Here is a 22,412-nt window from a genome sequence, read left to right on the forward strand (position 1 = left end):
AATTGAGATGTTTGTAGGAAGTGGAGATAGAAAGTCTGAAGAGGCAGAAGAGAGAGGAAAGAGGAAGTTTATTTACATTTCCCTACTTTGTGTGTAGCTGTCTCTGAGGGCCACGAGCAGAAATACCTAGTGGAAACGGTGATGGAACATTTTCAGAGAATTTCCCAGGGCTTCTACATAGGGAACTTGTCATCCTTGAACACCACGTGTAAGGAGCTGCACACAGAAATTCTCTGTCTACTTCAGCTTAAGATAAAAAGTAATAAATTTATTTTCTAGCTTGCCAGTCACTCTAGTGATAAACTAACAGGTAATTAATTTGTTAGCGAGTACTTCTTTCCATTATTTACTTCAACTTGAAAATGTTTTCTCTGAAACATGCCAATGGGAAATCATAAAATATTGCTTTGTAATCCTGTTGATGTTCTAATTAACCAACGCAGGACAGTAGATACCAGGCATTTCCCCCAAATCTCAGTGAGCCTGCCCTTTGAACTTGGAGTGAGGCTAGGCAAAGCAGTTACAAAATAAAAGGAATTAATGTCATTTAATAACACAGTGACTGAGTATTAGGCATTGAATGGCAAAGAAGGAAAACGAGTCAAGACCAGAAGTATTCAGAAACTAGAAGGCCAAGATTGGGTGCAGGTAATATGCAGAAATAAAAAGTAAATAAATAATTGTGGGAGTCAGTTCCAGGTAAGCTGGAGAAAACATGTTCCACCCTGTCTGTACCACTGAGTGCAGCTCTGAGACAGAATGCACAGAGCAGCTGTTAGAAGACTCTGCAAACTGAGTAACAGCAGGAGAATTGGAAAGAAGACCAGAATTTAAAGTACCACCAAATCTCTGGTAAAGCTACCCTGTTTTTTATCCTCTGGTCCTGTCACCTCTTGGTCACAAAAGTACGCAGCACAGAATAACTACGGCCCTGTGTTTCTGAATACAGAACCTGAAAGAAGTACTCCAGGGACATGAAGTGTACTGGGGAGGTTATGAGGAGGGGAGACCTCATGAAAGAAATCTCAGTAAATTTTTAAATAATCTTAGAAAATTTAATCCCAAACTTTGTGTGCATGGCTGGACCTGATACTAATCAGTGTAATAAAGACTTGTAAAACCTGATTATCAGAAAGACTTCTGGTCAGACCCAGAAGGCCGCTGGACGTGCACTTGTGGGGCAGATCTGAATAGCTCTGCAAAAGCGTTGAAATTGAATTGACATTCAACCCAGAGCCAAAGAAGACGGGCTGAAACTTGTCGCCTGAATTTAACCAGGTAAATTTCTTGCTAAAACAAACATACCAACTCTATTCAAAGGATTAAAAAAAGAAAAACCTCCGTGTATGAAAGCATGATATAGCAGTCCAAAATTCCTCAGCATATGAAGAACAGGAGACTCTCAATTCTTACGGGAAAAGACTATTAAGAAACATCAACATTGACATGACAAAGTTAATAGAATTACCTGAAAAAGATTTTAAAATAGAAAGTTATTTAAAATATTCTAACGAGAAATTGCAAGCACTCCTAAAATTAATAGATAGGTTGGAGGACTCAGAAATGAGGTATAAAGAAGGATCAGAAGGGGGTCCGCCGCATCTCCGCCAGCTGTCGGCCCTGAACCGCGCGCCGCCAGGAGCTCTCGGACTCGAGCCGGCGCCGAGGAGCCCGGGGCCGCCACCCGTAGCGGCCGAGCGCAGGGCCGGCTGAGCGGGACGCCGCCGCCTCCTCCTCCTCAGAGGGCGGCAGCCTGGGCCCGGCAACCACGCCTAAGACCCCTGGGACGGGCGCCTGCGGCGAACAGGAGGGGCAGGAGGTCGTGCGGCCTCAGCCCGTCCTGCCGACCCCGGGGCGCTGAGGTGGCTCGCACGCCCCCGCCGGGCGCCGCGGATCCGCTGAAGAGGATCAAAAGGCGGCTGTCAGTGACACTCCGGGGCGGCCGAGGTGTAGACAAGACCAGTGGTGCCCCTGAACAGACTGGCCTGGGTGAGAGCGGCGGCGGCGGCGGCGGTGACCTTGGAGAGGCCCCCACACGAGCTGCCCCTGGGGAGCCCCGCTCTTGACGCGGCCCGCCCAGCTCAGCACCAGAGGCTGTACACGAGGACTGGAAGGTGGGGTCGGCCGGGGAGAGGGGGCAGGCTTCCGCCGCGCCCTCGCGTGAGGGGCAGGCACCAGGGAGGGTGCGCATGCGCAACCCCACCGCCACCCCCGTGCAAGATCTCCACGGAAGATGTCAACAAGCGCCCATCACTAGCAGCCCCCATCCGGCTGCCCGATGGCTCCCTTGAGAAGTTGACTCCAATATCCCCGTCTTTGACAAGTCCCTTGGCTGCCGCCCCCGCCGTGTCAGCCTGCCTGAGATCGACTTTGGGAAACTGGAGACCTACATCAAGTTGGACAAGCTGGGAGAGAGTACATATGCCACCGTCTGCAAAGGCAAAAGCAAGCTCACAGACAACCTTGTGGCGCCCAGGGAGATCAGACTGAACACGAAGAGGGGGCGCCCTGCACCACCATCTGGGAAGCGTCCCTGCTCAAGGACCTCAAACATGCCAGCATCATCCCACCACACGACATTATCCTCAGAGAAATCGCTCACCCTTGTCTTTGAGTACCTGGACAAGGACCTGACGCAGCACCCGGATGGCTGTGGGAACGTCATCAACATGCACAATGCGAAACTCTTCCTGTTCCAGCTGCTCCGCGGCATGGTCTGCTGCCACCGGCAGTAGGTGCTACACCGAGACGTCAAGCCCCAGAACCTGCTCATCAACGAGAGAGGAGAGCTCAAGCTGGCCGTCTTCGGCCTGGCCCGGGCCGAGTCAGTTCCAGTGAGGACCTACTCCAATTAGGTTGTAACGCTGTGTACCGGCCCCCAACATCCTGCTTGGGTCCACGGACTACCCCTCTCAGATTGGCATGTCGGGTGTGGGCTGCAACTTCTATGAGATGGCCACGGGCCGGCCCCTCTTCCCGGGCTCCACAGTGGAGGAACAGCTGCACTTCAGCTTTCGCGTCTTGGGAACCCAACTGAGGGGACGTGGCCAGGCATCCTGTTCAGTGAAGAGTTCAAGACTTACTGCTATCCCCAGTTCCCTTGTCCTTGCTGTGGACTTTACAGCGGCGGGGCTGACCTCCTCACCAAGCTGCTGCAGCTTGAAGTTCGCAATTGGTTCTCCGCAGAGGATGCCATGAAACTTCTGTTCTTCCTCAGTCTGTGGAAGCGCATCCACAAACCTCCTGAAACTACTTCCATGTTTGCACGAGAGGAGATCCAGCTACAAAAGGAGGCCAGGCTTCGGTCTTCATCAATGCCTAAGGCAGGCCAGCTTGCCAGGTGGTGGACACCGAGTTCTAAGCCACAGACTGAGGCCCCAGCAGGCAGCAGCTGGAGGGATGCCACACCCCTCACAGGGCAGCCCCTAGCTGCATCCTTCCTGCTTGCTGCCTGCCTACCTACCTGACGCATGCTCACCTTCCCACTTGTCCCCTGCTGCCTGTGCGAACACCTGACCATTGGCCTGTCAGCCCACCCATTGGCCTGTCTGCTGGGTGCTAACAAAGCTCTCATCGCTCCTTAAAAAAAATCAAAAGGAAATATTTGAACTGAAAAATAAAATAACTGAAGTATAAAACTCACTACCTGAGCTCAAAAGCACAAAGTGCATAACAGATGAAATTGTCAGTGGGACTGAAAAATAGATCAATAGAAACTATTTAACCTGGAAAAAGATATTTAAGACAAGTTAACAGAGCCAGAGGAACCGGTGAAAAAATAGCAAAAGGCATAACATTCTTGCCACCAGAGTCCCAGATGGACAGCAGAACAAGTTCAGTACTGAAAAAATATATTTCAACATATAACATCTCTAAAATTCATTCGTGTGGCAAACCACATAAACCTATAGATTCAAGAAGCTGAACAAACCCTAAACAGGATAAACTCAAAGAAATTCCATGCTTAGACAAATCATAATCAAATTGTTGAAACTAAAGTCAAAGAAAAATATTGAAATCAATCAGAAAAAATGGCACATTACCTGTAGGAGAACACTTCGAATGACTAACCAGAAACTACAGAAGGAAGTGGCATGATATTTTTCAATTGCTGAAAAAACAGAGCTTGGAAATCTATGTTTAGTAAAAAAGACCTCAGGCAAGAAGGTGAAATTAAAGTGTTCTCAGATGAAGGAAAACTGAGAGAATTTGTTGCCAGAAGACTTGCTGTAAAGGAATTGCTAAAGGATGTTCTTCAGATAGAAGGAAAATGATATCAGAAGATAATAGTATCTTAGGGATAGTAAGCAAGAGAAATGGTTAATTGTCATGGTACATATAACAGACTAATCTCTTAAATTCTTTAGAATACATTTGATGGTTGAAAGCAGAAAAAGTAATAATAACACTATCTGTAGGTTTTTTAATGTGTACAGATGTAATATATAATACAACCACAATATAAAGGGGTTAAAGAGATTCATATGGTTGTAAGACAAAATTCCATTTAAGGAGAAAAGTATTTATTTCAATGTGATTGTTAAATATGTAAACAGTAATTTTCAAAGAAACATCAAAAACTATTTATACAAAGGCATACTAAAAAACACACTTAGTCAATAAAGTTGAATAAGAAAATTCTTCAGATAACTCAAATGAAGGCAGGATTTGGGGAAACAAAGGAAAAACAGAGGAAAAACACATAATAGAATGGTAGATCTAAATCCAAACATATCAATAATTACATTAATATTAAATGACCTAAACTCATCATTTAAAAGACAGACTCTCACAATAAATATGGTAAGATTCTACTTATAAGAGTTATCTAGAGCAGCCAAACTCTTAGAAAAAGGAAGTAGAATGCTGGTTGTCAGCAGATGAAAGTTACCTTCCTAATAGATATAGAATTTGAATTTTGTAGGATGAAAAAGTTCTAGAGATCTGTTGCATAACAATGTGCATTTGGTTAACACTTTTGTACTGTACACTTAAAATGATTAAGAGGATAAACTTTATGTATTTATAACACAATAAAACATACTGAAGTTGTCAGAATAAAACAAACATCCAACAAATAAATAAAACATAGTCAAACTATATGTGGTTTATAAGAAACCAATGTCAAATATAATATCAGTGGTTATAAGTAAAAAAATGATAAATGATATAGCGTACAAACACTAATCAAAATAATACTGAAGTGAATATATTAATACAAAGAAGTATACTTCAAAGGAATGAAAATTACCAAGAATAAGAACATTACATAATAAACTTAATCAATTTACCAAGAAAATATAGATTCCTAAATGTACATATACCTAACAAAAGAGTTTCAAAATGCACAGAACAAAAAGGACAGAGTTAAGGAGAAATAAACAAACCTACATATATAATTAGAGACTTCAATTCCCCTCTATTAGTACTGGATTCAACTAGGAAAAAGAAAGTCAGCAGGTATGTGGAAGAACTGAACATCACCATTAACTAAAAAGGTAAAATTTACAATTTCAGAATGCTTTACTGAACAATAGCAGAATATACATTATATATGTTGTATTCAGAATATACAAAGAAATTTTAACATTCAACAATAAGAACATAATCTGATTAAATATGAACAAGAGATCTGAAGAGACCGCTACTGAAGATTTTCAGACAGTAAATAAGCATATAAAAAGATGTTCAACACCATTTGTTATTAGGAGAATGAAAATTAACAGAGCAACGGGTTATCTCTACACAGCTTTCTAAAAGGCTAAACCAGAAACTGACAGTACCAGTTGCTGGTGAGGATGCAGAGTAACAGGAACTCTCATGCAATCCTGCTGGGAATGGAAAATAGTAGAGCCACTTTGAAGACAATTTAGCAGTATTTTGCAAAGTTCATAGTATTACCATAAAATCCAGGAACTACACTCATAGGAATTTAATTATTTCAAAGCTATATCCATATAAAATTCAACACATAAATGTTTAGAACAGCTTTACTCAATACTATCAAAAACTAAAAGCAACCTGGATGTCCTTGAGTACATGAATGGGTAAGCAAACAGTGGTACATCCGTACAATGGAATATTACTGAATAAGAGAATGAGCCATCAAGACACGAAAATATACAAATAAATCTTAAATGAATATCACTAAGTTAAAGAAACCTATCAGAAAAGGCTACATATTGTACTATTCTAGTTATATAGCATTCTGAATAAAGCAAAACTATATATATTATAAACAGATCAGTGGTTGCAAGGAGTTCAGGGGACAAGAGGAAGGGATCAGTTTCCTAGGTGAAGCTTAGAAGATTTTTTAGCTTGGTGAAACCATCTGTATATTTTAAAAACAGGTACATGTTATATGTGTGTCAAAACTCACAGAACTTCACAGCATAAAAAATAAATATTGATGTATAAAAGTTAAAAATAGCTAGGAGATCAGCGTACCCCAGAATAGAATATAGAATGTGACTAAATAATCTAATTATATTCAAAGTTATGCAAAACCTCCCTGAAGGGAAAAAGACCTAAGAAACTTTGATATGAGTGAATCTGTGAGATTAACCCAACACAATTAACAAAATGGTAATAAGAATATATGTATTGATAATTACATTAAATATAAAGGGATTAACTGCTCTGACCAAAAGATACAGACTGACTGGATACAAAAAGAAGACCCATATGTATGCTGTCTACAAGAGACCCACTTCAGACCTAGAGGCACATGCAACCTGAAAGTGAGGGGATGGGAAAAAAAAATTCCATACAAACAGAAACCCAAAAAAAAGCTGGAGTAGCAATTGTTCTATCTAACAGTATTGATCTTAAAATAAAGACTGTTATGAGAGTCACAAAAGGATTCTACATAATACTCAAGGTACCAATCCAAGAAGATATAAAAACTGTAAATATATATGCACCCAACAAATGAGCACCTCAATATATAAGGGAATTTTTAACAAACATAATAGGAGAAATCAACAATAACACAATAATTGTGAGGAACCTTAACACCTACTTTCATCAATGGACATCCAGACAGAAAGCCAATAAGGAAATACAGACCCCAAATGACACATTAGACCAGATGGACTTAATTAATATCTAAGAGCATTCTAACTGAAAGCAACAGAATACACATTCTTCTTAAATGTACATGAAGTAAACTCCAGAATCAATCACATATTGGATCACAAAGCAAGCCTCAGTAAATTTAAGAAATTTGAAATCATACCAAGCATCTTTTCTTATCACAGGCTATAAGGTCAGAAATCAACTACAAGAAGAAAAAAAAAGACTGTAAAAACTGCAAATACGTGGGAGCTAAACAAAATGCCACTACACAATCAATGACTCACTGAAGAAATCAAAGAGAAAATTGGAAAATACTTTGAGGCCAATGAAAATGAAATTCAACAGACCACAAGTTTTGAGATGAAGCAAAAGCAGTTCTAAGAGGCAAGATTATAGCAATACAAGTCTAACTTAGGAAACAAGAAAAATCTCAAATAAACAACTTAAACTTAAATGTAAAGCAGCTAGAGAAAAAGGAGCAAAGAAAACCCAAAGTTAGTAGAAGAAAAGAAATCATAAAATTCAGAGCAGAAATGAATGAAATAAAGACAAAAAAAAACCAAACCAAACAGAAAAAAAAATCAGTGAAACTAAAAGTGGGTTCTTTGAAAAGATGAATAAAATTGATAAACCTTTAGTTAGACTCATCAAGAAAAAAGGGAGAGGGCCCAAATTAATAAAATAAAAAAGGAGAAATCACAATCAATATCACAGAAATACAAGGGCTCATAAGAGGCTACTATGATCAACTATATGCCAACAAAAAGGACAACCAAGGAGAAATGGACAATTTCTTAGAAAGGTACCATTTGCCAAGGCTGAATCAGAAAGAAATAGAAAATATGAGTAGACCAATTACCAGTACTGAATTAAGTCAGTAATTTTAAAGTATCCACAAGCAAAGGTCCAGGACTAGTTGGCTTCACAAGGTGAACAATACCATACATTTACTGAAGAGTTAACAACTATTTTTCTGAAACCATTCCAAAAAATTGAAGAGGAAGGAACAATTCCAAATTCATTCTATGAGGCCACACTCACCCTGATACCAAAACAAGACAAATATCAAAAAACATGAAAATCACAGGCCAATATAACTGATGAGTATTGATGCAAAAATCCTCAACAAAAAACTAGCAAATGGACTCCAACAATACACTAAAAGGATCATACACCATGATCAAGTGAGATTTATCCCTGGGATACAAAGATTTTTCAATGTGATACACCACATTAACAACCTGAAGAGTAACAGCTATATGATCATCTCAATAGATGCAGGAAAAGCTTCTGATAAAAGTCAATATCAATTTATGATAAACAAAAACTATCCAGAAATGGGACGCAGATGAAACATACCTCAACATAATAAAGGCCATGTATGACAAACACACAGCTAACATCATACTTAATGATGAAAAGCTGAAAGCATTTCCTATAACATCAGAAACAGGACAAGGATGCCACTCTCACCATTATATTCAACATAGTTTTGGAAGCCATAGCCATAGCATTCAGAGCAGAAAAAGGGAATCCAAATCAGTAAAGAAGAAATAAAAGTGTCATTGTTTGTGGATGACATGGTACTATACATGGACAACCCTAAAGAAGCAACCAGAAAACTACTAGAGCACATCAATGAATCTGGTAATGTTGCAGGATACAAATTTAATATATAGAAATCAGTGCCATTTCTATCCACTAATAACAAAATAGCAGAAAAAGAAATTATTTAAGAGAACTCTGGAACAACATGAAGCTTACTAATATTCTCATTATAGGGGTACCAGAAAGAGAAGAGAGAGAGAAGGAACCTGAGATATTTTTTGAAGAGATACTAAACCCAAAGAGGAACACACCAAGGCACATAGTCAGCAAGCTGACAAAAATTAAGGATAAGGAGAAAGTATTAAAATTAACCAGAGAAAAGCAACAAATCACATACAAGGAACTCCCATAAGGCCATCAGCTGATTTTTTGGCCGAAACACTACAGGCCAGGAGAGAGTGGAAAGATATAGGTAAAGTGATGAAAGAGAAAAACCTACAACCAAGAATACTCTGCCCAGCAAGGCTCTCATTCAGATTTGATGGCAAATTCAAAAGCTTCACAGATAAGCAAAAGCTAAAAGAATTCAGCACCACCAAACCACCAAACCAGCTTTACCACAAATGTTAAAGAAACTTCTCTAGTCATCAAACTATAAGAAAAGAACAAAAAGAACAAAGAGGGGGAAAAAAAGACCTTCAAAAGATTACCTCGGCAGTTTAGAGTCTTTTATACTTTCATATACATTTTGGAATTGTTGCTCGAGTTCTGTGAAAAATATTGTGAGTACTTTGACAGGGGTTGCATTGAATCTGTAGATTGGGGTAGTACAGCCATCTTGATAATGTTGATTCTTCCAATCCAGGAGCATAAGATATCTTTCCATTTCTTTGTATCATCTTCAATTTCCTTCATCAATGTTTTATAATTTTCAAAGTATAGGCAACCTCCTTGGTTAAGTTTATTTCTAGGTAATTTTGATGCAATGGAAATGTTTATGCCAGTTATAAAATTCTGCTTTTTGAAGTGGAAAAAAAGTGAATGAAGGGCTGCAAATGGCGAAATACCCTTCTTTCTTATGGGTGAGTTGTATTCCATTACATATACATGCTGCATCTTCCTTATCTGTTCATCTATTGATGTGCAATTATAACACTTCCATACCTTGGTACTTATAACTGGCAATTATAAAAATAATGTTGCTGTCAATAGCAGGTGTATTTATCTTTTTCAATTAATTTTTATTTTGTGGATGGCTTTATTCCTTTGATAACAATGTAAGTTTAAATAGCTTAAGCTCTAAACCTTCTTAGAAACAATGAAAAATACATATATGTAAATTTGAAAACAATGTACAGTATATTGGGTATATGTATTTATATGCAATACATTGTATATGTGCAGTCAAATTGTAACAATTCTACCTAATAATACTGAAAAATGGGAAAAAAGAATTAAGGAAATAATACCAATTACCATTGCATCAAAACATATAAAATACCTAGGACTAAACCAAACCAAGTAGACATAGGACTTGTATTCTTAAAACTATAAGACACTGAGGAAAGAATTTGAAGACACATAAGTGATGGAAAGATATAGCATGTTCTTGGATTGGAAAAATCAATATTGTTAAAATGGCCATAATACCCAAAGCAATATACAGATTCAATGCAATCCCTATCAAATTACGAATGACATTTTTCACAGAGTTGGAGCAACAAAAAATTGTTATAAATTGTATGGAAACACAAAATTCCTCAAATAGCCAAAACAGTCTTAAAAGAGGAGAATGGAGCTGGAAAAATCACTCTTCTTGGCTTCAGGCTATAATACAAAGCTACAGAAATCAAAACAGTATGTTACTGGCACAAAAACAGACACCTAGATCAATGGAACAGAATATAAAGTCCAGAAATAAACCCTTGCACCTACGGTCAATTAATCTATGACAAAGGAGGCAACAATATACAATACAGAAAAGACAGTCTCTTCTACAAGTGGTGCTGGGAAAACTGGGCAGCTACCTATAAAAGACTGAAATTAGAACATTCTCCTCACCATGTAGAAAATAAACTGAAAATGGATTACAGACCTGAATGTAACACCATATACTATGACATTTCTAGAGGAAAACATAGTCAGAACACTCTTTGACATAAATCACAGCAATATTTTTTATGACCAGCTCCTAGAGTAATGGAAATAAAAGGAAAAAATAAATAAATGGGATCTAATTAGACTTAAAATCTTTTGTACAATTAAGGATACCATAAATAACATGAAAAGACAACCTACAGAATGGAAGAAAATATATTGCAAATGATGTGACTGACAAGGGACTAATTTCCAAAACATACAACCAACACATACAACTTAATATAAAAAAAAAAAGTAATCCCATCAAGAAATAGACAAAGGACCTACATAATCATTTCTCCAAAGAAGACATCCAGATGGCCAACAATCCCATGAAAAGATGTTCAATATCACTAATTGTTAGAGAAATGCAAATCAAAACTACGATGAGATATCACCTCACATCAGTCAGAATGACCACCTTTAAAAAGTCCACCAGTGATAAATGCTGGAGAGGATGTGGAGAAAAAAGGATCCCTCTTATACTGTTGGTGGGAATGTAAATTGGTGCAGCCATTATGGAGGACAGTATTGGGGGTAGTCCAAAAACTAAAAATAGACTTGCCATATGATCAAGCAATCCCACTCATAGACATATATCTGGAGAAAAACATATGTTGAAAAGACACAAGCACCCCCAGTGTTCACAGCAGCACTATTTACAGTAGCCAACCCAAATACCCATTGACAGATGACTGGATAAAGAAGATGTGGTATGTATGTATATATATATATACATACATACACACAATGGAATACTACTCAGCCATAATAAAAAATAAGATAACGCCATGTGTAGCAGCATGGCTGGAGCTGGAGAACATCATTCTAAGTAAAGTATGCCAGAAACAGAAAGAAAAATGCCATATGATATCACTTATATGTGGAATATTAAAGAACCCAAATGAACTCATCTACAAAACAGAAACAGACTCACAGACACAGAGAACAAATTTATGGTTATCAGAGGATAAAGCTTTTGGGAAGGGATATATTGGGAATTCAAAATTTGCCCCTCTTGGGGAGTGACGGAAATGTTAGCTATCTTGACTGTGGTAGTGGTTTCATTGATGTTTGCCTCTACCAAAATTCATCAAATTGTACATCTGAAATATGTGTAGTTTCCTCTACAGGAATCATGGCACAATAAAGGTGTTAAAACAACTACAGATGTGTATCTTTCATGAATATAAATACAAAAACTTCAATAAAATGTTAGCAAGTTAAATCCAAGACTATATTAAGACTATTAAACCAGGGTTTATCTAAGAAATTCACAGACAGTTCAATTTTGAAAACCAGTAAAGATAATGCACAATATTAGCAGACAAAAGAAAAGCCACATCGTAACACCAATTGATGCAGAACAAGGGTATGATAGAACTCGACACCCATTCATGATGAACATTTCTTAGTAATCTTCCTCAACCTGAAAAAAAGGGTATTTTAAAATACTTTCACTTGACATATTTAATGGTGAAAGGCTGAGTATATTTTCATTGAGTTCAACAAATCAAGGATGTCTTCTCTCACCAACCTTATTCAATATCATACTATAAGGAGCCACCAGTATTAATAATGTTAGAAAGATAAATGAAAGGCACACAGATTGTAAAGGGAAAAATAAAACTATGCCTATGAGCAGATGACATGATGTAATCATACAAAACCCGAGGAACCTACACTACTGAAAGCTTCCTAGAACTGATAAGTTCAACAAGCCACAGGGTACAAGTTCAACACACAAAAATCACTCATATTTCTACATACTAGCAACATGTATTTGGAAGCAGATTTTTTTTAAATGCCATTTACATTATTTTAAATTATCAAATACCCAGGAATAAATACAACATAAAATGTGCAGGGTTTGTTTGTTGAAAATCACAAATTGATGATGACAGAAAAGAAGACCTAAATAAATACTGTGTCCATGGATTGGAAGAATCAATACTGTAAAGGTGTCAATTCTTAAAATTTAATTCAATTTGAATAAAAACCTCAGCAAGATTTATACTAGATATAGACTGATTCTACAATGCAAAACATTATAATGCAAAGGGTTAGAACACTTTAAACAATTTTGAAAAAGGAAAATAAAATTGGAAATACTACTTGATTATAAGAATTACTAAAAAACCAGAGCAATAAAGACATCATGGTATTGGTAAAGATATAGACATACATCAATGGAACAGAATAGTGAGTCCAGAGATGGACTCATTCAAATATGGTCTATCGATTTTGTGAAAAGCTGCAAAGACAGTTCAATGCAGAAACGATAAACTTTCCACAAATGGAACTGAGGCAACTGGGTATCCATATGAAAAAGAAAAAAAAACTTAAACCTAATTCAAATCAGTCAAAATGGATTATTGATCGAAATGTAAATGCAAAGCTATAAATCTTTTAGAGGAAAACCAAGGAGAAATTCTTAAATTCTTAGGGTTAGGCAGAGAGATCTTAGATATACGATATTTATCGATTGACTCCAATTCCTCCTTGATTGAGGGTTGCTTCCTGGACATGGGGCGTGGTGGGGTGGTGATGTGTTAAATCATTCACAGACTTCTCCTGACATTGGGATGAGCAAGTTCCTAGAATGCCAGAGAAAGACTTTGGGTAGAGAAGGAAAGAGATACACATGCTTGAGGTGGGAAACATGTATGGGAAAGATCTGCCACAGCTGAGTGCAAACCCAGAACTGGGATGAGAATCTCCTACAGGAAAGAGGTAAAGGCAAAGTGGTAAGGGATGCAGCCAAACAGGTGGGCATGTCATTGTCCAGCAGTAATTCCTTCTGTGACTCTAGCAGCTCTCAAAGCCAGAGCCATGTAGTCTATGATCTACTGAGGATGACTCTATATAAAAATACTGTCAGAACCTTTGGAATGCTCTTGCATCTGGGAGGTGAGGAGGGGTGTTGCTGAGATTACTCACTGGAGGGAAGACATCACACGCATGTTGTCCTCTCTCTGTTTTATTGTTGTCTACACTAAGTAAGAGTAGAGTAGACCTTGGAACAGTACCCAGTGACATTTAAAGCAGGCATAGGCTTTGATTGAGCAATCGCACCTGGGAGATGCTTCCTACAGAACATAAGGCCCAGTACATAGGAATCTATGTGCAGAGATTTGTGTCCCAGGCACAGCGTCCACAGTAGTAAATTGTTGATCATGATGTGTATTTCCTAAGGCCATTGTGGGGATGAAAGCTAATATATAAGAAATTCACTTTGCCAATTAGTTATCAATATTAAAACACATGGCAATGTAGAAACACTAAGATTTCCAAAAGAGGACTTCAGATTGACTACTCTGATTCCTCACACGTCATCCTCTGCACTTGGTGTTTGTCACAGCACAGCACTCAGCAGAAGGAGCAAGGGAAACAGCAGAGACAGATGTGACAGTCTAGGGGAGGGGCCTGTGCTTCCTCAGCCCAGAATGGAGTCACCCTGGAGGGCTACCTCCTGGAACTCTGGCTCAGTAATTTTCTGATATTTCTCCTGTGTATTAATTACTCCCAGAAATCTGTGGTAAAAGCAAAAAGAAGGTTCTGGAACTTGGAGATGGAGACCTAGCCCTGGAAACATCCTCAGGGATCCTGGGCTTTGGCCATTACCCGCCTGTCTCTACGGGCTTTTTATCTCATGGAAGCAGGTCTCTCAGTGAGTGCTCATTGGAAGCCTGAAGGATCAGGAACAAGTTTTCAGGAAACACTTCTGGCCATAGATTATTCTAGGAGCCTTTGTTAACTTCCCATAGTAGGTCAGAGACAGATGGGCTCCAAGGGAATTATGATAACTAAGAGGAAAATCTACAGGCTGAGTGAGGGTGTGCCTGGGGAAGTGGAGGCCCCAGAGGGACTGTCCACTCGAGGAATTATATGCCTTTGTGCTAATGATGCCCCGGGTTAGTGAGCAGGCTTTTGCAAGAGGCTGGTCTGCAGACTTAGAGTACACGTTGTTGATTAATTGGGGATCTTTTGAGTTTATAGGGCCTTCTTTCTTCCTCAACTCTCATATAACATTTATTCATCTTACTCCATCTCCCATCTCTCTCCACCACTTCTCTGGCTATTAGGATAACATGGCCCTTTGAAAAACTGGAAGACAGAGAAAATGCTATGAAGTTAGTGAGATGAGATGAGATAAAATGAACTGAGCTGGAGTTAATTTTATGAGACCCTGTGTCTGTACAGAGAGGCAGAGAGACGCAGTGGGTATGGAATAGGACAACTGAGGACAACTTTCTATCACGTTTTGCATTTGTGTCACTGTGTTCGCTGGCTTTGCCTCTGAAGTCTGTCTCATGCGAAGTGGCTTGAAACCACAGAAGAGCCTAGCACATGTTTGTTCCCTTTACCTTTGAAATAAAGGCTATGATTTTAAAAGCTGATATACTGGGCTTTATCATCTGGCTAACATTTTCAAATAAAAGTATTATTATTTAACAGAACAGAAAAAAACAGGTTTGAAATAAACTCTAAATATATAATAAATTAACATGTAGTAAATATAGCTTTACAAACAAGTGTTGTTATTTAAAGTGTTTACAAAATTACCTAGTCAGCTCACAATAGATTATAAAATAAATTCTACTTGAATTAAAAAGTTAAATATGTACAATAAAATCCAAGAAAAGTATGATGACTAACTCATCTTTTAATGGTAAATAACTTGAATACAAAAAAGAAGAAGAAGAAGGAAGTGAAGGAGAGGAAGAAATAGTGAGATAATAGATTTAACTATGTAAAATGTTAAACTTCCGTATATCAAAAACTATTGGGAGTATATGAGAGAAAAAATAATATTATTAATATGTCAAATAGATCATCCACGTCAACAAGTAAAATATAAGCACTGAAAGAAATATGGTCAAAGGATAGGACTAGATAAGGACGAAAGTAGAATTTCAATCAAAAATACACATGATAAATCCAATTCATTCTAAATCATTTAAAATAGCAAGATCCAGATGTTGCCTATACAATGGCAAAGTCCCTGATGTGCACTAGTATCCAGTACTGATGAGGGTGCAGAAAAATGGGCCCTATAATGCACTGCTTTGAATTTGGGGGCAAAAATGACCCCATGGGGGGACCTGCCACTGGAGAAATAGAGAAGAACTGTGGGGCAGATTGCTTCTAAGAGGAAGCGGAAAGAGAGGAACTGGGACATACCTGCTCAGCTTTTTCTTCAAAACTCACCAATAACATAGGTCATCCCCAGCCCACACCTCTGTGGGAGAGCAGTGAATGAGGTTGAAAGAAAGAAATGTGTTACAACTACAGGAGACTGCATAGAAAGAAGCATCAAGAATTGGGAAGAAATCCCTCATTTCAACAACAAGCATATTTGTTTCAATTGCATAACTACTTGTATTAAATTTCTATTGCTGAGTGACTTCTGTTTTGCAATAGACAAGGTCAAGAAAATGAGTATACAAGCCACAGATTGGGAGAAAATATTTGTAAAAGACACATCTGATAAAGGACTGTTATCCAAAATATACAAAGAACTCTTAAAATCCTAAAATACAAAAACAAACAACACAATTTTTAAAATGGGCCAAAGACCTGAACAGATAACTCACTAAAGAAAATGAACAGATGACAAATAAACACATGAAAAGATGCTCCACATAATAAGTCATCATGAAAATGCAAATTAAAACATCAGTTAGAGACACTACACAGCTATTAAAATGGCCAAAATCTGTAACACTGACAATATTAAATACTAACAAAGATGATGCAGAATAACAGGAAATCTCATCCATTTCTGGTGGGAGTGTAAAATGCTGTAGCCACTTTGAAAGATAGTCTGACAATTTCTTATAAAACTAAACACTCTTATCCAATCCAGAAATTGTATTTACCCAAAGAATTTGAAAACTTATATCTACACAAAAACTTACATGCAGACATTTAAAGCAGCTTTATTCATAACTGCCAAAACTTGGAAGCAACCAAGATGTCTTCTAATAGGTGAATAAATAATAAATCATGATATATCCAGACAGTGGAATATTATTCAACACTAAACAAATGGGGATGCCAAGCCATGGAAGGACCTTAAATGCCTATTACTAAGTGAAAAAAGCCAATCTAAAAAGGCTACTTACCCCACAATTCCAACTATATGACATTTTGGAAAAGGCAAAACTATGGAGACAGTAAAAATGCCAGTGGGCTCCAGGGCTCGGCAGAGGGGATGGATGACTAGGTGGAGAACAGAGGATTTTTAGGGCATTGAAAATACTCTGTATGACATATTTCACTATATATTTGTGCAAAGCCATAGAATATATAGCACCAAGTGTAAATGGTAATGTGAACTATGAACTTTGAGTGATTTTAATGTTTCAGTGCAGGTTCATCAACAGTAACAATTGTACCACCCTGGTGGAGAATACTGATAACAGAATATGTTTTGCATCTGTGGGGGTATATGGGCAGTATCTGTACATTCTCCTCATTTTCCCTGTGTGGACCTAAAACTGTTCTAAAGACATGAATTAATAATTTAAAAAATAAAATTAGAAAATATAACAAAGCCAAGGTTAAATATTTTATAGATTAATAAAACTGTATGTTTCTAGAAACATTGATAGATTGCTAGAAACAAAGATAGATGCAAAATAGATTGCAAAGAAAGACTGATATCAGAGACCGCAGCCCACGGTCAAGCACAGAAGCACCGCCATGATCTGGAAGTGGTAGTGGGGAGATTTACTCCCCTGGACAGCAGCCCTATCAGAGCCAATGGGTAAACACCTCTCCTGGCGGCTCTCACACAGATAACTGGAAGAGACACTCTATATGTTCCTCTGAAGGTTCCCGTGGGATCAAGTTTTTGTTGCCCTCAGTCTTTACTCCTTCCATCATTTTGTCTTAAGTCTGATTCGGCCGGGATAACAAACAGCCATAGGCTGGGCGGCTTAAATGACAAACATTTATTTCTCACAGCTCTGGAGGCTGGGAAGACCAAAATCAAGGCACTCAAAGATTTTGTGTTTGGTGAGGACTTCCTGCTTCATAGATAATCATCTTCCTGCTTCATAGATAATCATCTTCTCTTGTGCCCTCACGTGGTGGAAAGGACCAGAGAGACAACATGGGTCTCTTTAAAGAGGGCCCTGGTCCCACTCATGAGAGTTCTGCCCTATGACATAATCACCTCCCAGGGGACCTAACTGCAAATAGTATCACATTGGATATTTGGCTTTAGAGTATGAATTTTGGGGGGACACAAAGATTCATTCCATAGCAGATCTCCCAGAGGCCTCCTTTCCACTATCTGGGATTTTTTCCAGCAAATTACCTATATACGTGTTCTTACTCAATCTCTGCTTTTGACAATACCCCAAGTGAAATTAAGTTTAATCTTCCTTTTTAATTCCAGGAGAGAATTTCCTTTCCACTACTCTGCAGTATTTGCTAACAACATGAATGACTTGAAAGCAGATTCTTTTGCAGACCCTCCAGATCATAGCCTGGACTGGATGACAGCTTGAATTTGGTCTTGTGAGACCCTAAGCAGTAAACCCTGTTGAGCCCATGCTGACTTCTGATCAATAGAAGTGTATTGTTTTAAGCCACTAAATTTGTGGTACCTGCTTTTCTCAATGATTTTGAGTGAAGGAACAGGTTGAGAGATACAACTTGTTCTTAATATCCTGCCACAGTTCATGTCCTCAGAACCTCAGAATGTGACCTTATTTGGAAGTAGGATCATTGCAGGTTTAGTTAAGATGAAGTCATGCTGAAGCAAAGCAGACTTTTAATCCATTATGGCTGGTGTTCTTATGAAAAGAAAAGAGACACAGACACACAGGGAGAAGCCCATGTCAAGATGGGTGCAAAGTTTGGAGTGATATATCTACAAGCCTAAAAGACTAAGGACTGTCAGCTACAACAGAACCTAAGAGAAAGGATGCAACAAACTCTCCCTGGAGCCCCCAGAGCAAGAACATGGCAATGTGCACATCCTAATTTCAGATTTCTAGCCTTCAGAAATGTGAAAAAATAAATTTCTGTTGTTGAAAGTCACCTAGTTGATGGTACTTTACTACAGCAACCCTAGGAAACTAATAGAGAACCTGTGTTTTCCTGCCTTTTTAAGGTGAACTTTGTTTTATTTTTTAATTGAAATATAGTTGATTTGCAATATTATATTGAAGTGTACAGCATAGTGATCCAATATTTTACATATTATATCCATTAAGAATTATTACAAAATAATGAATATATTTCCATGTGGTGATCAATATAACCTTGTTATTTATGTATTTTATACATAGTAATCAGTATCTCTTTATCTCATATTCCAACCTTGCCTCACCCGCCTTCCTTCACCCCAGTGGTGACCACTAGTGTATTCTTCATGTATCTGAGTCCGGTTCTGTTTTGTTATATGTATTCATTTGGTTTTTAGATGCCACACATATGTGATAACATAGGGCATTTGTGTTTCTCTGTCTGACATACCTCCCTAAGCATAACACTCCCTAGGTCCGTCCATGTTGCTGCAAACGGCAGAACTGCATTGCTGTTATGGCTTCTCCACACAGTCACGAGTAGAGGGGTGTTTGTAGAGCTTCTGTGTCTTGGCTCCCATAAGTAATGCTGCTATAAACATGGAGGTACAAGTGTCTTGTGGAATTAGCTGTTTTGTTTTCTTTGGACACATACCCAGGAGTGGAATTGCTGCACCATGTATTACTTCTACTTTCAGTTTTTTGAGGAAACTCCATGCTGTTTTCCACAGTTGCTGCACCAATTTATATTTCTTCTAAGAGTGTACACGTTCCCTTTTCTTCACGTCTTCACCAGCATTCATTTTTATTTTTGATGATAGCCATTCTGACAGATGATTGATGCTCTGTGATGCTGAGAATCTTTTCATGTGCCTGTTGGCCATCTGCATTTCTTCCTTGGAAAAAGTATATTCAAATCATTTGCTCATTTTTTTAAGTGGTTTTTTTTTATATTGGGTTTTATGAGCTGTTTATATATGTTAGATATTAACCCCTTATCAGTCAAATTGTTTGTATATTTTCTCTCATTCAATAGGTTGTCTCTTTTGTTTTGTTAAAATTTTTCTTTACTGTGCAAAAACTTTTAAGTTTGATTAGATCCCATTTGTTTATTTTGCTTTTATTTATTTTGCCTTAGGAGACAGATCCAAAAAATTATTGCTCCAAATTTATTACATAGTATGTGCTGCGTATGTTTTCTTTTAGGAATTTTATTATTTCAGTTCTTACATTTAGGACTTTAATCCATTTTGAGTTTGTTTTTTGTACATGGTGTGGGGGCAGTGGCCTAATCTCATTCCTTTATATGCCCCTTTCCCGTTTGCCCAGCACTACTTATTGAAGAAACTATCTTTTCTCCATTGTACATTCTTGCTTCCTTTGTTGTAAATTAATTGATCATCACTGCCTGGATTTATTTCTGTTTCATTGATTTGTGTCTGTTTTTGTGCCAGTACCATTTTCTTTTGATTACTGTAGCTTTGTATTATAGTCTGAAGTCGGGGAGAATGATAGCCCCAGCTTTGCACTTTCTGTTTTTCAAAAGTGCTTTGGCAATTTGTGACCTTTTATGGTTCTGTGTACATTTTAGAATTATTTGTTCTAGTTATGTGAAAAATATCATGGGTGTTTTAATAGAGATTACATTCAAACTGTAGATTGCTTTGGGTAGAATGGATATTTTAACAATACTAATTCATCCATTCCAAGAACATAGGATATCTTTCCATTTCTCTGTTATCATTTTCAAATTCCTTCATCAATATTTTATAGTTTTGAGAGCATAGGTCTTTCACTTTTCTAGTTTATTCTTATGTATTTTATTATTTTTCATGCAACTGTAATCAGACATTTTCCTTAATTTCTCTTCCTGAGAGCTCATTATTAGTGTATAGAAAAGCAACAGATTTCTGTATATTAATCTTGTATCCTGAAAACTTTACTGAATTTGTTTATTAGTTCTGATATTTTGATAGATACTTTAGGGCTTTCTCTATATATTGTGATGTCATTTGAAAATAAGGACAGTTTTACTTCTTCCCTTTCAATTTCTATGTCTTTTTCTTTTCTTGTCTGATTGCTGTGGCTAGGAATTCCAGTAGTACGTATGATGCAGGAGGTGAAGTTCACAGGAAAGAGCAGCTGCAACATGGCTTTTTCATTCCCAGAGGGATGACATTTATCAGAGTCTGGGTATATGATAATACGGCTCACAGATATCTTCTGGGTGCACCTGGTGTGCTGGTACAGCTGGGGGTTTCCTAACAAAACCTGGTATTTCTCCAGGATGTGAGATTTTCTTGAGGAGGAAAGGCACATTGTCACTGTTATGTCTGAGTGTGAGCTAGTTCTCTTTCCCTGAATCCTCATCTAACTGCCCACATCCCTCTGGACCCCTCTAACCCACATGATGCCAGGCAGCTTTTGCCTCCCCATTTTTAATGGTCAGGAGCCCTTCTTTCTTGAGGCTAATTGATACTCTACTTACAACCTCAGCATATGGCTTCTTCATCACACCCTAGAATTGGAGGAGCATTTAATCTTAGGGCTGGATGGGGGGTAGGGGGGTCATCAAATGAAGGCCTTGTGCTTGTATGCAGGAGGAGTTCTGGTTCACTCTCAGCTCTGACTTCACCCTTCCCAGGGCTCCCTACATTCCACCTTCTGGCCCCACACTTTTCCCGACCCCTCCTTTCTTTAAACATCTTGCCCAAGGTCTGCTTGTTCACTAGTTATAAGCACTCACAAAAGATTTGTTAAATGAGCAAATGAGGACAGGAAATGGAACCTTGCCTTGTTCCCTGAACACAGGTGGTGAAACTTCCCACCTCCCTGAGCTTGCATGCGTGGCTCCTCCACCCGGACACCCTCCCCCGTGCCCCCCTCCAGCAAGCCCCACCCTCTCCACTGGCACGCAGGCCTTCTCCTGACCTCCCCACCCACCATGCGGTCTGCCCTTCTCACCCATGTGGGGCTTTCCCTTCTGACAGGGTGGGGACAGGGTGAGGTGGGGTATTGCTGCCCCCGATGCCACAGAGAGGTGTGTATGGAGCGTGGCACAGACTAGGCATGACAGGACTCTGGGTTGTCAAAGCTCCAGCACCTGACCCTGGGCTATGATGCCCCTGCTCCCTGGGGACCACTCCTCATCCATTCAGAAGCTGAGCACAGAGCCAGGCCCAGGAGGGGCAGTGAGTTAGACTCCTGTCACTCTCCAGGGAGCCCCATCTCCCGCCTATGCAGCCTGGTAGCAGGGGTCCCCCCACTCACACCAGTGACCACAGTTCCTCCTGGGAAGTCACTTTGCACAAGTAAGAAGAGTGGCCCAGCTGCTGGCCATACACGCAGTTCCAGTCCCCCGCCTAGAGGCTGAAAGCCAGGAATGTGGGGACACTGAGAAGAAGCTGTGGTCTGAGGTTGGTCCACACCACATGGCAGCGAGGACCGACACTGCCACTCTCCTCGGGCACATCTGTGTGGGGAGACAGGCACGAGGGCTGAGGGCACAGCATGAGGAGGATCAGACAAGTGAGCGGCGAGGATAGTCCAGGTGGAGGGCACACAGGGCAAAGGCAGGGATGACGTGCATGTGAAGGCCACAGACTG

The 22,412-nt window shown here is 39.0% G+C and overlaps 1 pseudogene; it reads left to right on the forward strand.

The window, feature by feature from the left end:
• The first annotated feature begins 1,013 nt into the window (after positions 1 to 1,013).
• On the forward strand, positions 1,014 to 3,361 carry LOC140699517 (cyclin-dependent kinase 16 pseudogene; annotated as a pseudogene).
• Positions 3,362 to 22,412: the final 19,051 nt, after the last annotated feature.

The sequence above is a fragment of the Vicugna pacos genome, chromosome 11, assembly GCF_048564905.1.
Source record: "Vicugna pacos chromosome 11, VicPac4, whole genome shotgun sequence".
In the NCBI taxonomy this organism is placed as follows: domain Eukaryota; kingdom Metazoa; phylum Chordata; class Mammalia; order Artiodactyla; family Camelidae; genus Vicugna; species Vicugna pacos.